Source organism: Mustela putorius, unplaced genomic scaffold (assembly GCF_011764305.1).
Source record: "Mustela putorius furo isolate JIRA1106 unplaced genomic scaffold, ASM1176430v1.1 tig00003896_pilon_pilon_pilon, whole genome shotgun sequence".
In the NCBI taxonomy this organism is placed as follows: domain Eukaryota; kingdom Metazoa; phylum Chordata; class Mammalia; order Carnivora; family Mustelidae; genus Mustela; species Mustela putorius.
The window spans coordinates 13,401,801-13,411,534 of record NW_025422045.1 but is presented as its reverse complement, the minus strand read 5'-3'; the positions used below and the strand labels follow the sequence as shown (position 1 = coordinate 13,411,534).

Genomic DNA, 9,734 nt, shown 5'->3' with positions numbered 1-9,734 from the left:
CCTAGAGGACAACAGAGATGATGCAGACATTCTCAGAACCCTGTTTTAAAGATTTTTTTTTATTTGACAGAGAGAGAAAGTTCACAAGTAGGCAGAGAGGCAGGCAGAGAGAGACAGGGGGAAGCAGGCTCCCCGCTGAGCAGAGAGCCCGATGTGGGGCTCAATCCCAGGACCCTGAGACCATGACCTGAGCCGGAGGCAGAGGTTTAACCCACTGAGCCACCCAGGTGCCTCCTGAACCCTGTTTTAAAACAGAGGTTTGAGGCAAACAAGACTCAAGTCTCACTGCTTGGAGAAAATCCCATTGCTGGAAAGGACATTCTTCTGTTGCTCATATTCTTAGTCAACCTCACTGTTTCTCAGCTGCATCCTTTTCCTTGTCTGGTACCCACCTCCCCCTTTCCACCATCCTCACAGACAAGAAAGTCTCCTGTTCCTCTATCCATGTCAGCCTCTTGCTGGAGCTATGCTCTATCTGTGTGCTATATTTTCAATATCTTCTGCTGTACTGACTTTCCTCAAGATGTGCACACCTTCAAGTCACCTTCTCTCCAGTCACCCACATCACACTAGTGCACAGATTTGCTTCATTCCCTCATTGTCAGCCTCCTTGTTAACTCCATTTCTTTGTCTCTGACTTTCTTTTTAATATATTCGAATAAGGGTGCTCTGAAAGTACTCCAGCAAATGCTCCATTGATCTCCTGATTATTACATGTCATCATTTAATAAATATTTCCTTCTTAAATATTTTTTAAAATTGTAGGATAGATACATATCTTATATATAAATAATGTTATGTATATATAAATATACACATGGTGTGTGTGCCTACTCTCTGCATACGTGCACATAGACAGAAAGAGAAAGAGAGAGTGTTAATTTTTTCCCCACAATCAATCTTATCTTTAACTGGATCATTTAGCCCATTTATATAATGTAATTTTTCACTTTTATTCTCCTCTGTGAATATCTACTATCTTATTTTGCCTTTTCTATGTGTCTCATTTGTCTGGCATTTCTATTTCTTACCCTTTCTCTCTTCTCTTGGATTATAGGTGTATTTGTCTGTCATTCAGCGACAGCCATTAAAGCTGTTCACAAATAGTTCTCTTGTTCCAGGCACCTAGAAAGATCCTATTTCTCTCTCCCTTGTATTTAAATGTTAACATGAGGCTTTCTCTGGTCAATGAAGTGTGAATAGAAGTGACATGTGCCCCTTTCAGCAGAAATTTTAAGAGCGTCCTGTGGGGTGCTGGTTTTTTTTTTTTTTTAATGGTTTTATTTATTTACATAGGGAGAGAGAGAGAGTGAGTGGGAGGGAGGCAGAGAGAGAGAGAATCTCAAGCAGGCCCCATGCTCATCCCAGACCCCAACTCAGGGCTTGATCTCATGACCCAAGATCATGACCTGAGACCAAAGTCATGAGCAGGTTTCTTAACCGACTGAGCCACCTGGGCATCCCAGTCTTATATTGTCTTTCCTCTGCCTCTGTGATTATGACAGTGTGTGTCAAGATGAAACCTGTGTCAGCCTGTTTTCCCAAGTGACTACAGCAGGCAGATACCATTGGCTGGACTAGGATAGACACACAGCAGTAAATGAGTAATAAACTTTAAACTGCTGAAATTTTAAGATTGTTTGTTACCACAGCACAACCTAGACTATCCTAACTGATCCACAGTCTACTTATTCCTTCTGCTAGCTTGGAATGCAAACCCTATGATTCAAATCTTTTCATTGTTTACCTTAGAAATTCTCAAATGCATAGTAAACACAGACAAGTCTAATCAGTACTTTTAGTCATCTCCTGAACACTTGGCAATTCACATCACTTCCAAGTTATGTTACTGATGTTTATTTTAATTTTATCTTCTTAACTCAACAACATATCATTGCTTTATATACTCAAGACATCTTTGATTTGTTCACATATTTGTCATCATCTTTTTTATTCCTTCCTGAATTTCATATTTCCATTGAGTAGCTTTTCTCTGTAATCTGAAATCCACGCTTAGAAATATTTTTAGTGGAGGGCTGCTTTAATGAAGTTATAAACTCTATTAGGTTTTGTTTTATTTTATTGTTTTGCCAGAAAATTCCTTATTTTATCTTCATTCCAAAGTGCAGGGTAAATAATTCTATGTTGCTGTGTTGAGAAATCAGAGCTAGTGTATTCAATTAAGATTATGATGTGCTGAAGAGGGGAAAACGCATCCACGTGGTCAGCTTACTCCCTCAGCATTCCAATTACCAGTTTGGGGAGAGCAAAACCCAGGTCACCATTTCAGGACATGGATACAGAATCAAAGTCTTAAGATTTGTTACTTACAGTTCCCAGAAATGGGGAGATGGAGAGTTGTGGGGAGATAATGAATTAATGGCACAATGAACAAGAGGAAGGGGCAGTCTTCTGTCCTGCTCAGAAGCAAGCAGAAGAGAGAGAGCAAGGTAACATGTACCTATCCCTTAAAAAGTGGTTGATGTAGAAGTCACTAACTTTTCACCTGCTCAGCTCTAAGTGGTTATTTTATTTTATCTTTGAGAGGTAGGGGAGGAGGGGCAGAGGGAGAGGGACAGGGAATCGTAAGCAGACTCCCCAGTGACAGGGAGAAGCCTGATGGTGGCTGGATCCTAAGACCCTGAGATCATGACCTGAACTGAAATCAAAAGCTGGACACCTAACCAACTGAGGCACCAGGTGTTCCTCAGAGATTCTCTTACCTGAATAAAGGCAATCTTCTGAGAGTGAAACTGCCCTAGATTTCCACTGGGGAAGTTTTACACCCTGGAAGAGAACAGGCCACTCATGCCTACATAAGCAAACATTATCACAAACTGTCTTACTTCCCACTTGTTCCCTAAAAGCTCATTTATCTTCCCCAAAAACACAAAAGCAAGACCCCATTTATATCCTATTTCCCTCCCTTCCTTCCCCTATGACGTTAATCTAGAAACCCCTATCCCTTGCTGTTCAGGGAGCCACTTCATTGAGCTCCGACACAGGCGTGCGAGTAAACATTGTCTATTTTCCTGTCAGTCTTTTTTTTATCAGGGACATTGCAGGCTCTCTGACATGAACCTAAGTGGTTAAGGGAAGTTTTCCTCCCAACACCACTCCAGATGATATGCGTGCTATGTAAGGACAAAGAGACAGACCAAACCTGGGTGAAGGGTAGGGTGCTAGGCAAATTACATAAAAGTAAAAGTTCACACCATACCACATCCTCCTCACCCCACTGGCACTTTCCAATTCATACTTGTTAGCAAGTCATGCTGACTTCGGAAGGAGTTCTTGGATATCATGTGGCAACATAATAAAAATTCTTCCTTTAAAGAATTCTGTTCTTTCTACTAAGGTCCCTCTCTTCTCTCCTCTTCCCCTTCTTCCTCTCCTCGGGGCTTCTAAATGGCCTACTTTATCATGTTCAGGATTTTTGCCCAAAAAAAAAAAACCTTGGGACGTTTTTACTTCACCCCTACTTTCTTAGGAAGTCAGAGATGGCCCGTGTCATTGACGCAGATTCTTTATGGAGGATGTCAATAGCACCCTATGTGAGCCATCACTAGAGCTAGCATTTATCATGCTTTCCAAGGACCTCTCCAAGCCTTCTGCCCATCTTACCTTATTTTGTCCTCATAATAAACCTAAGATGTACTTATCATCATCCCCATTTCACGGTCGGGGAAACGGAGGAACAGGGAAAGAAATTCAGTTCTGGGAGTTGCCCAGCTCCTCAGGTGCTAAATCAGAGTTTGGACTGAGACCATCTAAATCCAGAGCAAGAAGGGAGTTATGATTATTCTCATTCCAGAGGAATGGAAATTGTCACCCAGAAGAGACAGGTCTCTTTTTAGGAGGTGTGAAATTGTATAAAATTTCTGGGCATGACAGACTCCATCTTGAAGCTCCATTTCCCCTTGTAGTGAAGTTTTGAACTGGGTGGAAAGACCTTTTGAACTGGCCAGACACAGTAATTGTTTTATAAGCAGTTGTGTATAAAGGCAACGGGACCCCTGGCGTCTGGGTCATAAAACTGCCAGTGTGGCCTTCTGATGACAGATGATTAATTCATGCAAATCAGAAATTGTGTGTTATGGTAACACCAATGCATTGATCAACCCAAGCATAAATCAGCAGGGCCCAGTCTGTCAGAGCCTTCGGATCCCTGATGCAAGTCAGGTACTTGTCCCCGACCCTTTATCCCCAACACTCTGCTCTTCCTGAACAGGAGAGAGCTTTTGAGGCATTGCTCCAAAAAAACACAATCCTGAGACTTCCCAGTAAATTCTTTTGTTCTTGTTCAGTTTTTCCTACTTTCTCAGTTGACAGAGGGAATTCTGCTGCTAAGAAATATGGTGTTCTCTACTTTTTTCTCCAAAAGGGATTTGAGGGTTTTTTTTTTTTTCTTTAAAGGTCATTTCCAATCCCAGGATGGGGCTCAAACCTGCAACCATGAGATCAACAGTCCCATGCGCTGGTGACTGAGCCAGGCTGACATCCCTTGGGGACTTGGTTTGACTTTAGTTCCTCTCTGCCACTCTGACCTTCCAGGAGCAGTTGCTGTGGCCAAGAATTGCCGCACACCAACCTTCCACATCCAGGAGAGCTGAAGTAGCCAGCACTGGGTAAGGTCGCAGGTCTCCTCCTCCTCCCTGCCCGGCCACTGCCCACGCCCATCCCCAGACCTCAGGTCCTTGCAGCCTTCCATTGGGGGGCACCTGGATGCCCCACTCTCTTCCCCACAGAAAAGATGTTGTTGGAATTCCAACCATGCCAGGACTCTTGGAGAGACAGAAGACCTCCACCTCTCTGCTGCTCTAGGGATCACGTTAACGTGTCCTTTGCAAACCTCCAAGCGCTTTTTGGTGAAAATGGCCCCCTGAGATGACAGAGACATTGCTGGGGTTCAGACATCAGTACTGTAGAGGCCAAGATTCACCCTTCCCAGCAGTCCTGAAAAAAGAGTGGTGTAGATGATTCCCTACAATGCCCTTCTTTACAAGGTCCTTGGTTCCCTCTAAAGTGAAACCAAGATGCTCCTCCCACCTATCTTTCCTTGGAAGCCAAGCCCCTTTGTAGTCTGTATAAGATTCACTCCTCAGGGATCCCGGGATCACAGAGACTGGCCTTCTGCTCTGTCCTAGGGACCAAGCTAGAGATCCAGGTCAGTGGCTGAAGAGGAGATCTCTGGGACTCCTTCTATTTATGCGTTGGATTGGAGGGACCAGGGTGGCTGAGGTTAGCACCTGAGAAAGCTTGGACGGGACCAGTATGGGGATGGAGCATGTGGGCTGCTGGGAACCAATGATGCTGGGGGAGGGAAGCATTTCTCTTGGGAATACTATGGCATCCCTTTGTGATGCTGGTGTTAGGCACTGGGCTCTTTCCCTTGCCTTGCAGGACAACAGGTCCCTGTCCGTCATGATTCTGCAGGTCATGGTGGTAGTTCAGGGATGCCGTTCAGTTCACGGTTTATTCAAAAGGATTTTCTGCTAAGCCCCTTGAGCACTGGGTACAAATGTATTTATTTTTCAAATGTACTTTATTTATTTTTTAGTGTTTTAAAGATTTTATTTATTTATATGAAAGAGATTGATAGAAAGCACAAGCAGAGGGAGCAGCAGAGGGCGAGGGAGAAGCAGGCTCTGCATTGAGGAGGGAGCTGGGCTGGAGGTGGGGCTCTTTCCCAGGACACCTGATCATGACCTGAGCTCAAGGCAGACACTTAACAGACTGAGCCACTCACGTGCCTCCTCAAATGGATTTTAAATTTTACCTCTAATATTCAAACAAAGGACTGTAGGATTTTGGTTTACTGTCAAGTCACCACCCAGAGACGAAGACCACCTCTCTCCAGCTAGTGGGACTTAAATGCTCTTAGACAAGAGTGTATGTGAGCGTCTCATTCCTTGAAAAATTGCACAGGAGAAGGGGTACCTTTCTGACTGACCCAAATGGAGACTGTGAGCCAGGGAGGCCACAGGCAGGAGCTTGGGTTCTTTCTGAGGCAATGTTTGTTCTCCTCTCTCCCTTTCCTGGCTAGGCTCTTCCAGAGGAGTGAGACCACCATGGCTCAGGAGAGGATCTTCATCCTGTTCCCACCACTGGTCCTGGTGTTGCTGGTGCTTGGCTGTGTCCAGCCTTCACTGGCCAAGGAGTCTTAGGCCGAGAAGTTCCAGCGGCAGCACATGGACCCAAACACCTCCACTGTCACTGCCAGCTACTGCAATGAAATGATGAAGTGCCGGAATATGACGGTTGGACGGTGCAAGCCAGTGATCACGTTATCCACGAGCCTCTGCATAAGGTCGAGTCCATCTGCTCCCAGGAAAATGTCCGCTGCAAGAACGGGCAGTCCAACTGCTACAAAAGCAGCTCCAAGATGCGCATCACCGACTGCCGCCTGAAGAAAGGTTCCAAATACCCCAAATGCGACTATGAGACCAAGCAGCTACAGAAATCCATCATCGTGGCCTGTACATTTAAACACATACGTGTACCTGAGACAGTCCACTTTGACAGTTCTGGGTAGGTCTGCACCTGAGGCCAGAGCAGTGAGATACCCCACCTCCCTCATGGTGGCACCTGCTTCTCCCCTCTCCCCTCCTTCCTCTTAGAGAAAGAACTCCAGCCAGGGCTCCTATCCCAAACACACACACATTCTTGCCCAGCATTTGCCCCTGCATGGTTTCAGGGTGGAGGGGGCCCGTGTGAACCACTTCATTGCTTCTTTCAATAAAACACTGTTGCAACCACCTGGATTTCTGAAGCTGTCGCCATCTGGTACTGTCTGTGTGATTGCATTCCTGCTTGAGTGAGAACTGTAAATCTGGGTAGATTTGGTAAGCATCGAATAGAATCATTACTTACCTTTGCTCCTGATTCTTGGTTTTCAGTGACCTGAGACCATTCCTTTTCTCAGAGATGCCTTGCTGCCAAATATGAAGCTGTTAAGTATGGGCTATTTGAGATGAAAGCGAGCTACAGTCTGGGACTTTCCCGCTGGGTTAGCTGATGGAGGGTGAGCTCAAATACCAAACTCTCTGGCATGGAAGGAAGGACAGGGTGACCTCAAGAAAATCCTGCTCAGACCCTGGCTGGGCAGGAGTAGGGGATGAAATTATGATCCTAAATTTTCCTTTTCTTTTTATTGAGTGAACTATTACCAGATCGCAAAAATGGCCATCTCTTAGTTGGAAAGTTGGAACCTTCCATTTAGGAGCTAGAGGGGTCTGTAAGGATTATTAAATTGCAGGAGAATAAGTAGGATACTCGAGTATCCACTTTAATGGGATGGGCCTGCCTAGAATGCTGCAGAAAAAAATTCTAATAAGCGATGTGGTTGAACAGTAGCCTCCATTGAAGGCAGGATGGAGGTAAATCTGTGTGTTCCACTTGCCATCCCTGAGATAATGTAGTCCCCACATTTACAGACGAACAGCCTGAATCTCAGGAATGGGTAAGTGACTTGCTCAAGGCTGCTGCTACATAGTGGCACAGCTGAGACTAGACCCCAGGTCTCCTGGCCTCCAGTCCTTATTCTTTCTGCTACCAGAGTGGACCCAGGAAGAAAATCCTGCAGTCTCCCTTTTCTTATCTTTTTTTTTTTTAATTTTTCTTAATGATTTTATTTATTTATTTGAGAGAGAGAGAGAGCATGAGAGGAGAGAGGTCAGCGGGAGAAGCAGACTCCCTGCCAAGCAGGGAGTCTGATGTGGGACTCAATCCCAGGACTCCAAGATCATGATCTGAGCTGAAGGCAGTCGCTCAACCAAATGAGCCACCCAGGCGCCCCTCCCTTTTCTGAAGTGCAGTGGAGAGGGACTCCTATGTGGCTCAGTCTGTTAAGGGGCCTACTCTTGATTTCAGTGCAGATCATGATCTCAGGGATGATCCTGGATCTCAGCTTGATCCTGGGATCAAGCTCTGTATTGGGCTTTGTGCCCAATTAGGGCCTGCTTAGGAATCTCTCTCTCTCCTACTCTGCCCATCCCGTTTGCACATGATCTATCTCTCTCTCTCTTTCTCTCTCTTTCTCTCTCAAATAAATAAGTAAATCTCTTAAAAAAAGAAGTAAGGTAGAGGAGATTATGGATATGGCATCAAGGAAGTAGGTCTAGGGAGACCCGAGAAACAAGATCAGAAAGGATGGCATAGTAGGGTACTTAGTTCCCTTGGTTCTGTTGACTCCTGTTCTGGAAAGTTCACTGATCAAATCACTCAGGATGAGGAGGAAAATCATTTTTTCTCACAGGAAGCATAGCTTCACTTTTCTAGAAATCTACCTTCGTTTCTTGGACTTTTAGGAATGGTGGGTGCACTCTATGACAGCCTTGATATTTTATTTAAGTTCAGTAATGTGATATCCAGAGATTGTAGTTTTTGCAGCATCCATGCATTCCCAAAATTCCTTCAGCCAATCTAGACACACAGAGATGTCAAACCATCGATTCTTTCCTCAATATATTTTTTCTTTTTCCTTTCTTTTTCTTTTAAAGATTTTATTTATTTATTTATTTGACAGAGAGAGAGAGGACAAGTAGGGAGAGCAACAGAGGGAGAGGGAGAAGCAGGCTCTCTGGGAGCCTGAGGCAGGGCTCAATCCCAGGACACTGGGATCATGACCTGAGACTTTTAATGTCTGCCTTTGGCTCAAGTCATGATCCCAGGGTTATAGATGGAGCCCCACCTTGGCCTCTCAGCTCAGTGGGGAAACTGCTTCTCCCTCTCCCTCTACCTGCCTCTCCCCCTGCTTTGTGCTCTCTCTCTGACAAATAAATAAAGAAAATCTCAAAAAATAAAAATAAATCAGAAAAAAAAGTAAATAAACACAGCTTGCACCCAGAGATGACAGGGGTGTGAAAGGTGAGAAAACCATTGGAACAGAGACTAGTTGATCTGTCACATTCTACAAATACATTTTGTTAAAAAAAAAAAACATGACTACCCAGGAAACAAAACCCTGACAAGCCAGGTAGTTCAGTCTGGATGATATGCCCTTCTTAGAGATGAGACTCAGAGGCAGCCTGAATGGCCAGAACCGACCTTAACCCTATCGAACCCTGCCTCCCTCTGAGCAGCAGGGCCTGTCTGGGCCTCAGGACAATCTCTAGCATGGGGACAGTCAGAACTACCTTGTAGTCTGGTGTGAGGGTTCAGTGAGGCAATTTAGATAAATTGTCTTACAAATGGGAACTTTCAATCTGCTCCAGAATATGCTCCAAGTGAATGTAAAAATAAGATGGCTGTCCATCCTGGTACCTTAGTTTGTCCGCCATATACTAAAATGACTTATTTTAACTTTCTCCACTATTAAAAGACCAAAATCTAATCCAATTGATATACTGGCTAGCTCAGTCAGTAGAGAATGAGACTCTTAATCCAACTGATACTGATTTCTCAGATACCCTTTACAAAAAAAACAATCTGAGGGTTTTGAAGGGGCAGGGGGTGGAAGGTTGGGGGAACCAGGTGGTGGGTATTAGGGAGGACACAGATTGCATGGAGCACTGGGTGTGGTGCAAAAACAATGAATACTATTACGCTGAAAAGAAATAAAAAATTTTAAAAAAGGAAAAAAATCATAATCATAATAAGAATAACTACTCAGGAGGGAGGAGTCAGGATGGCGGAGAAGTAGCAGGCTGAGACTACTTCAGCTAGCAGGATATCAGCTAGATAGCTTATCTAAAGATTGCAAACACCTGCAAATCCATCAGCAGATCAAAGAG

The 9,734-nt window shown here is 44.5% G+C and overlaps 1 pseudogene; it reads left to right on the top strand.

The window, feature by feature from the left end:
- Positions 1-5,152: 5,152 nt before the first annotated feature.
- LOC101678999 lies at positions 5,153-6,764 on the top strand (annotated as a pseudogene).
- The last annotated feature ends 2,970 nt before the right edge of the window (positions 6,765-9,734 follow it).